The sequence below is a fragment of the Panicum virgatum genome, chromosome 3N (genome assembly GCF_016808335.1).
Source record: "Panicum virgatum strain AP13 chromosome 3N, P.virgatum_v5, whole genome shotgun sequence".
NCBI lineage: Eukaryota > Viridiplantae > Streptophyta > Magnoliopsida > Poales > Poaceae > Panicum > Panicum virgatum.
In genome coordinates this window covers 50,617,948-50,625,391 of record NC_053147.1, presented here as the reverse complement: position 1 = coordinate 50,625,391, position 7,444 = coordinate 50,617,948, and the positions used below count along the sequence as shown (strand labels likewise).

The 7,444-nt window shown below is 47.5% G+C and overlaps 1 long non-coding RNA gene across 1 annotated transcript; it reads left to right on the top strand.

The window, feature by feature from the left end:
• The first annotated feature begins 6,055 nt into the window (after positions 1 to 6,055).
• Positions 6,056 to 7,036, top strand: LOC120663331. The gene is made up of 2 exons (XR_005670475.1): positions 6,056 to 6,232; positions 6,340 to 7,036. It is a non-coding gene; the product is annotated as an uncharacterized LOC120663331 (long non-coding RNA).
• Positions 7,037 to 7,444: the final 408 nt, after the last annotated feature.

Below are 7,444 nucleotides of genomic sequence, written 5' to 3'. Positions count from 1 at the left end.
ATGCAAGTGTTAACTCCCTCTTAATTCTCTCTCTCTCTCCAATGCATGCAAGTGTTAACTCCCTTAATTCTCTCATACTATAAATAGCATTGGTCATTATTGTGAATTAGGGATTAAATGCATATCGTGCAATAAGATTTCAGTTTTGCATCATGGATGTAATCTCTCTCTTTCTCCCAATAACTCGTCCTAGAAGTAATTCCTTGCATGCGCTAATTCACTTAGACATGCATGCCATCAATCCAAAGATATCGCTTTCCCAAAAACTAATGGCGTATATTGCTCTTCCAAGCATTCATTGTAGGCATGCAAGTTTAAATAGACTCCTGAAATCACTGCAATTTTACATTAATTGATATATAATGAAATTTCCATGCATGTCGCATGCGCTGCATGCTCGAGAGATTTCGCATGCTTTGTGATCTTAAACTGCAAGAGACGATCATACTACTAATCTTAAAATTACTTCTAGGATCATACTACCAATATTTATGTTTTTTTGCAGCATGTGTTTTTATGGCTAACTGTATTCGTCAGATCTCTGGCCATAACATATAACATGCAACTCGTCGAGGCTACGTCCATAACGCCTTGCCAGGAGCGCCGAGTATTATTTTTTCTTTCACTGCGCTTAGCCATCGAAACACTACTTTTTACTTCCACACACTTTAATTTATACTTCAGCAGTATTCGAGCAAGGCAGCCCATAATACACACATGACTGGAACAACATATTTTTTTGATGCCATGACCCACGTAACTGTACCCTAGCTTTTTACTTTCACATATTCCAGTTTATACTCCACCAGTATTTACATCAAAAACAGAAAGCAATGACACGCTCATGATGCCCATTTCACTTGTCAACCAATGCTCAAAAAACATGCAAAACATTAAAATTGTATTAATAGTCCAGGCCCACGTCAAACCAGGAGATTTTGACCAGACCCATAGCAAACTACATTAAAACCAAATTAAACACTAGATTTTACTACCAACTGGAACAACAAATTTTTTGATGCCACGACCCACATGTAGTTTTTTACTTCTGCAGATTCCAATTTATACTCCATCTAAATATTTACATCAAACACGGGATGATATGACACGCTCATGTCGCCAAATTCACTGGTCAATCTATGCTCAAAAAAATTGCAAATCATTGAAAATGTATTGAAAATGAAAACTCAATACTACAATTTACTCCCGTCTTAACAAAGCACCGTAAATACCTCTCGCCGGAGGAGGGGCGGCGCTCCGCTGTGGGTTTTGAATAAAAAAACGAACGAACCATTTATTTTTACCTCCACACATGCCACTTTATACACCACCCGGCAATTTCCGTGCATCCGTGGAAATGCTGACTTGAACTTAGCTGAACGCCCCCTTCATGGCGCACTTTTTACTGATAATTCAAAGCTTTCTTGATGTGCGAGAAAGTCAGACGTGCATTAATACAATCAATAACCGCGACAAATCAGGGTCTTCATGGCCAATTATGCATTGAAAGCACACAGTCTAAGGAATTTACTACCCCACATTGTTGCACCGTATTTTTTCCCTCGCGCGGAGTGCTGGTGGTGCTCCGCCGTGGGTGTTGAATAATATTCAACACCCGTGATGCTAAATAGACCAGTCATATATATATATATATATGCTGTAAAGAATGAAAGAATTGAAACCCTTTCTTACCAAGATTAGGCCCACCTTACTCCTCATAGAGGCCCCACTTGTCAGTGCGAGAGGTTTGACAGGAGATGTGGAGACATATGGTTTTGATGTTTCTAAAATGTTTCTGCCAAAATGCTAATACTTTTTACACCAAGCACTTTTGTTTACCCACTTATTATTTTCCTTGTGTAATATTAGCATGCATATTATTTTTTTCTAAAATTTATCTACTTACTTTCCTTATTCACTTAGAATTGATTAATTACTTTCTTTGTGTAACCTTAGCATGTATATTATTTTTTCCTAAAATTTCTCTATTTACTTTTCTTATTCACTTAGAATTGATTAATTACTTTCCGTGTGTAACCTTAGCATGCGTATTACTTTCCTTGCAGATATTAAAGATATTTACATTATGGATACTATTATAGATGGAAATGAATCATGTATTCTCTGATCAAAGGAAATATTGTATGATTATATATGTGGCATGGATGTGAAATAAAAAATGCACCTTGCCTTTTGTTGCACCCAAATCTAATTTGTTCCTAATGAAATTGCTCTCCTATTATTTAATAATTAGTATCAAAACCTTCCTATTAATCATGCACCAGATCCACCGAGGCTCCCTCATCCCATTTGCTTCCGATCAAGAGTCAGTATATAAGGAGAAAATAGGAGCAGGAGCTGGGGAAGAGGAAGCTGAGGATGACAACACCGCCATATTCGGAGCCGAGCACTAGGAGGAATAGAATGCCAGCGCCGTCGGAACATCTTCACCACACCGGCGCCGCGATCGTCTACACCAGCGACCCCGCGCTTCACGAGATGTCCCCGCCTCTCCACTGCACCACTGTTGTCGTCCATCAAGCTCACCAGTAGGTCACGCTCAGACTCTCATCCATCTCCTTTCTACCGTCCATCTCATTTGCAGGAACCCAATGCCGATGCTCCGCCGTAACCTACATCCCGCCTAGCCCTACTACAGCCAGGAGCCGTCGCGGTTCTGTTCGCTGGAGCGCGGCGTGCGCGCCAAGGCCCTGACACGGCCTGACCAAAGTCGAGTGCCCTCGCACGAGCGAACCATGACCCGGTCAAACAATCAATCAATCAGCCTCCACACCCTCCACTGCCGCCTCCTCCAACCCGCCCGCTCGCCCGCCGCCACGCGGCTCGCGCGTCCCATTCCTGCTCATGTCCCCATCCCCTGCCACTCCCCTACCCCTTTCTTCCCATTCTTTCTGAATCTCGCCGGTCATGGGGGAAGGCGACGGGAGCCGTCCTCAGGATCGTCCTCGCCCTCGCCAAAGCAGACGCCTACCGCGCCGCTCCACGCAACGCCTCCTGCTCCACGCCCTCAAACATGCGGAGGGTCCCCGCTCCAGGAAAGAGCGTCGCGGCTCCCTCCTCAGCTCGCAGTCGTGGGAAGTACGCGTAGTGTGGAGGCCGTGGTGCCGGTGAAGACGTCGCAGCTATTCCAGGGCCTATCGCCGAAGTCGTGGCCGTCGTGGAGGTGGCAAGGGTAGCCGCCCTAGGCCAGCTGCTGGGTTGCAGCGGCGCGACGCCGTCTCCACCGATGCCACTGTAGAAGCAGCATCAAGACCACGACTTAGAGTCCAGACTCGAGCGACAGCGAGAGTAGCGGGACCAGCACATTGGCCCACGAATCCAATGTTTTTTCATTGAATTTCTTCTTCTTTTACTGATTCGTTTTGACTATTGTTCTGGTTTGATCCGTTGTTCTTTCTTTTGTTGTTCATAGTTTATTCCGGTGACTCGCCAGGGTTTATCTAATTGCACAATCCATCGAGGACAGTGAACGTGGCTAGCGGCGGCGCTCGATTTCGGTCTAGATTTGTCGGCTCCCAATCTTTTCTCCATTTGATCTATCGCTCGATTTAGATCTTTATAAATATAAAATTCTTGTTAGGATTTAATTTTTAAAAACACATGTATGTGGTACGTGCCTCTCCACTAGTAAATAGTAAAATAAAAAATATCTAGAATGAGAATTAAGGATTTGCATTGTACATGAGATGTGAACTCCTAGCCTATCCCGTACGACATGATTGCTTTCTCCATTAGTGGTTCAACAGGGCTCTTTATTTTAGGGCCCTGTCACTAAAAAATGATTTGTAGGAATAAATTATTTTTTATTTTTAGGAGCGGGTCAAAAAGTAACTCCGTTCTTATAAATAAAGCGAGATTATCGTAACAGTGAACCTATTCTAGAAATGAATTTTTAGGGACCATCACCCATCCCTTAAAATGATGCTATTTTCATGAGAAAATGATGGCATCACCTGCCTCTAATGGGAAGCCATTTTGGAGACCTGCCACTAAAAGAATTAAAAATCAGTGGTGCGGTCGCACCCTTACCTCTGGAATGACAGCAGCAGCACATGCACTCTCTCTGTCTCTTCCTTATCTCTTTCACCCCCATCTTTTTCTCAAACATGCCACCTCTCCTCTCTCTCTCTCTCTTCCTCCCTTCCTACAACGCCACCACCTCCGCACGGCAGCGCATGGCGCTGGGCCATGGCGCGGTGCTGGGCGAAGGCGGCACGGTGCCACAACGGCGTGGGGCCGCGGCACGGCGTTGGGCGGAGGTGTCATGTGGCCGAATCGGGGGCTGGGTGGTAGCAGCGCGGGGCTGTGGTGGCGGCTTGGGAACATGACGGCGCCTGCTCCTCCTTACCGCGGTGACGGCCTTCGCACGGCGGCCTCTGCGGGGCGGCCATCGCATGGCCTCCAATGCCTCCGCGCCCCAAGGCCCCACCGACGGTCGCGTCCTTGTCTTCTAGGACGTGGTCAAACCCAATGCGGTGGAGACGTCCGCGTTGCGCTCAGCCTTGGCGGAGACACCATCTGCAGGGCCAACACCATGTTCTGCGCCTCCTCCGTTGATGCCTAGGCTGCATTTTACGGCAGTGGCAGCACAGGATGTGGCGCATGGCGCCCGAGCAGCTGCCGCGGTGCTGGGCGGTGGCGGCGGCTAAGCGTGGAGAGCGGAGCGGGCGGCAGCTTTGGGTTTTTTTTTTGTTTTTCATTCGATCTATAGGGATGGGTGGTGGCGTGATCCGACTCTGGAAATCGATTTCTAGGGGTGGGTTATACTTTGATACCACTTGATGGAAACATGAGGGTGCTCGATATTCCGTCACGAGGATAATTATCAATTGGTCGACAACACGACATGAGCGATCTGGCTTCCGATCAACAGGATCCGAACACGCCAACGAAGCACCATGTTGTCTCTTGGTTATCAACTGTGTGTTGCCTGGTTGACCTCACCACGAAGGTTAATCTTTATCTGAGAATCAAATAACACAAGCAAGAACAAGGGAGAACACAACTCAATTGCAGAAATATTTGGATTAAGCACTCGAATGTGGGGTTTCAAGTGTTCTTGACACATTAATCTAAGTAAAACCAAACCCTAATGGTATGTCAGTGGCTGTTTATGAAGACTCTAGGGTCGTGGAAAGGCCCTTGGACGAACACTAATGAGCTCCAACACAATACACGTTATAGGGGCGGGTGAGAGACGAGCTAAACAGATTAGTTTAACTAACTATACAAGTGTGCATAGCGCGCTAATCTAGCTAGTTATCCAAACATTTATCATACTTCACGCCATCTCGAAAGGTACTGCTTTAGTCGACCATGAACTAGCACGGGACAATGCATGACTACTACAAAAAAGTCTTTGATCCTCCACAATCGTCCCGGCTGTCGTTGGACCCAGGATCAATATGGACTTTAGTTCCGAGTCCAACTGCTAGCTGGGTGGCAGCATGGACAGGGACATTTAGTCCGAGTTGGTGCTCCTCATTTGTTTCGGTTGATGGCTCCAACCGGGACTAAAGAGACCCATTGGTCCCGGTTGAAATATCCAATTGGGACTAAAATTGGCATATTAGTCCCAGTTTAATACAAGTACCGAGACTAAAAGCTAGACAACATTTTTTTGTAGCGCGCACCTCCCGACACTACTACAAAAATAATTTGTAGCGACACCCCGAATTATTTTTAGAGACAGACTAAAATTTCACCCATTCAAAAAAAAACAGGTGTACTGTAGCAATTGACCCGCCCCTATAAATACATTTCTAAGGGCGGATGGGTGATGCCATCATCCGCCCCTACAAATGAGACCATTTGTAGGGGCGGGTGATGATATCATCCGCCCTTAAAAATCTCATTTGCAGGGGGCGGGTAAAGTCCTCACCCGCCCCTACTAATTTTGAACCCAGCGCCGCTAAAAATTTCATCGGAGAAAGTGCCGTTCACGCGGGCTCTGCAGCGCACCCACTCATCAGGTCCTTATCTTATCCCCTCTCCCGTCTTCCATCCTCAGATATCTCTCCAACTCTCTCTCTCCTTCATTTTCTCCTCTCAGCAGCAGCGTGTGCCGAGCTCCTTCCTTCCCATCCATAGCCTTGCCGCCGCCGTGCTCACGGTAGGCCTGCTCGCCGCAGCGGCATCGGCGGCCGTTACCAACGACCGCAACGGCGTGGTGGTGAACTGCCAGTGCCGACTACCCCAGGAGCTTCCTGAGGTGCGCCGCACTCCCTTGCTGTTCCCTTTCCCGATCCATTCGACACCCTCGCTTGCATGTTTGCATTTTCTAGTGTGTCTGACTACCTTGCTTCTTTTGGTGTGCAGATATGGTCGGATCTAATAGGCCAAGCACCGTGGCCTTGACGTGGTGCAGTGAACGGCCACGAGCCCTCCGCTGGACAGGAAGGGGCCTCTGCCGGCAGAGCTGCTCGGCACAGCTGCCGGCGTGGGGACGTTGAGTAGCGACTGCTCGGACTGGGTGAGGAGCTGCGGCGCAGGGCACGGGGAGCGGCAGCGTGCAGCTCGGTGACGCGGGCCACGTAGCATGGGAGAGCAGCTGTGGCAGTGCGGCACGGGGAAGCCACTACGGGAAAACAGTGGGTTTGCCGTGGGTCCGATAAAGCACACGGCAAAGGATTTGTCGTGTGTTACACACGGTAAACAGCGCACGGCAAAGTTCGGCCGGCATACAGAGTGTTTGTCGTGTGTCTTTTTTCGGGCACACGGCAAAGTCATTGCCGTGTGTTTTATCGGGCCCAAGGAAAAATAAAGTTACCCCGTCGACCCAGCATGCCACGTGGGCTGTTTGCCGTGTGCCACAATGGTCAGGCACACGGCAAACAATGCCACCTTTGCCGTGTGCCACGTGGACAGGCACACGGCAAAGAATGGCAGCTTTGCCGTGTGCCTTGCCATGGCACACGGCAAAAAATGGTGGCACATGGCAAAATTAATTTTCAAATTCTTTTTTTTGTTTAATCACAATTATTTTAGATTCCAATCAAATTAACATCACAGGCAATTCATATATATTGCATCAAATGTCACGATCATTTCATATATCACAATTTGCATCACATTCAATCCATAGAAGTCCAAATGCAAATATCGCAATGCATACAAGCCCAAATGTAGTCGATACAAGTCCATACAAGCACTGGTAATTCATACATGTCCATACAAGCACAAGTTTAAACGATAGTCTATACAAAGAGTGCATGTCCATACAAGCACAACTCACGACTACGGCGGCGGCGGCGGCGGGTGCTGCGACCACGAATGGTTCTGCTGGAACTGCTGCAGGTAAGTCACCCATTGAGGAGGCGGCCACACATTCTAAGGCATCGGCGAATGGGATATTTCTGTTGGCCCATCATTTGATGCCGCCGATTGAGGCTGCGAATTCAAAGTCATTAATTTGAAGTCTTTG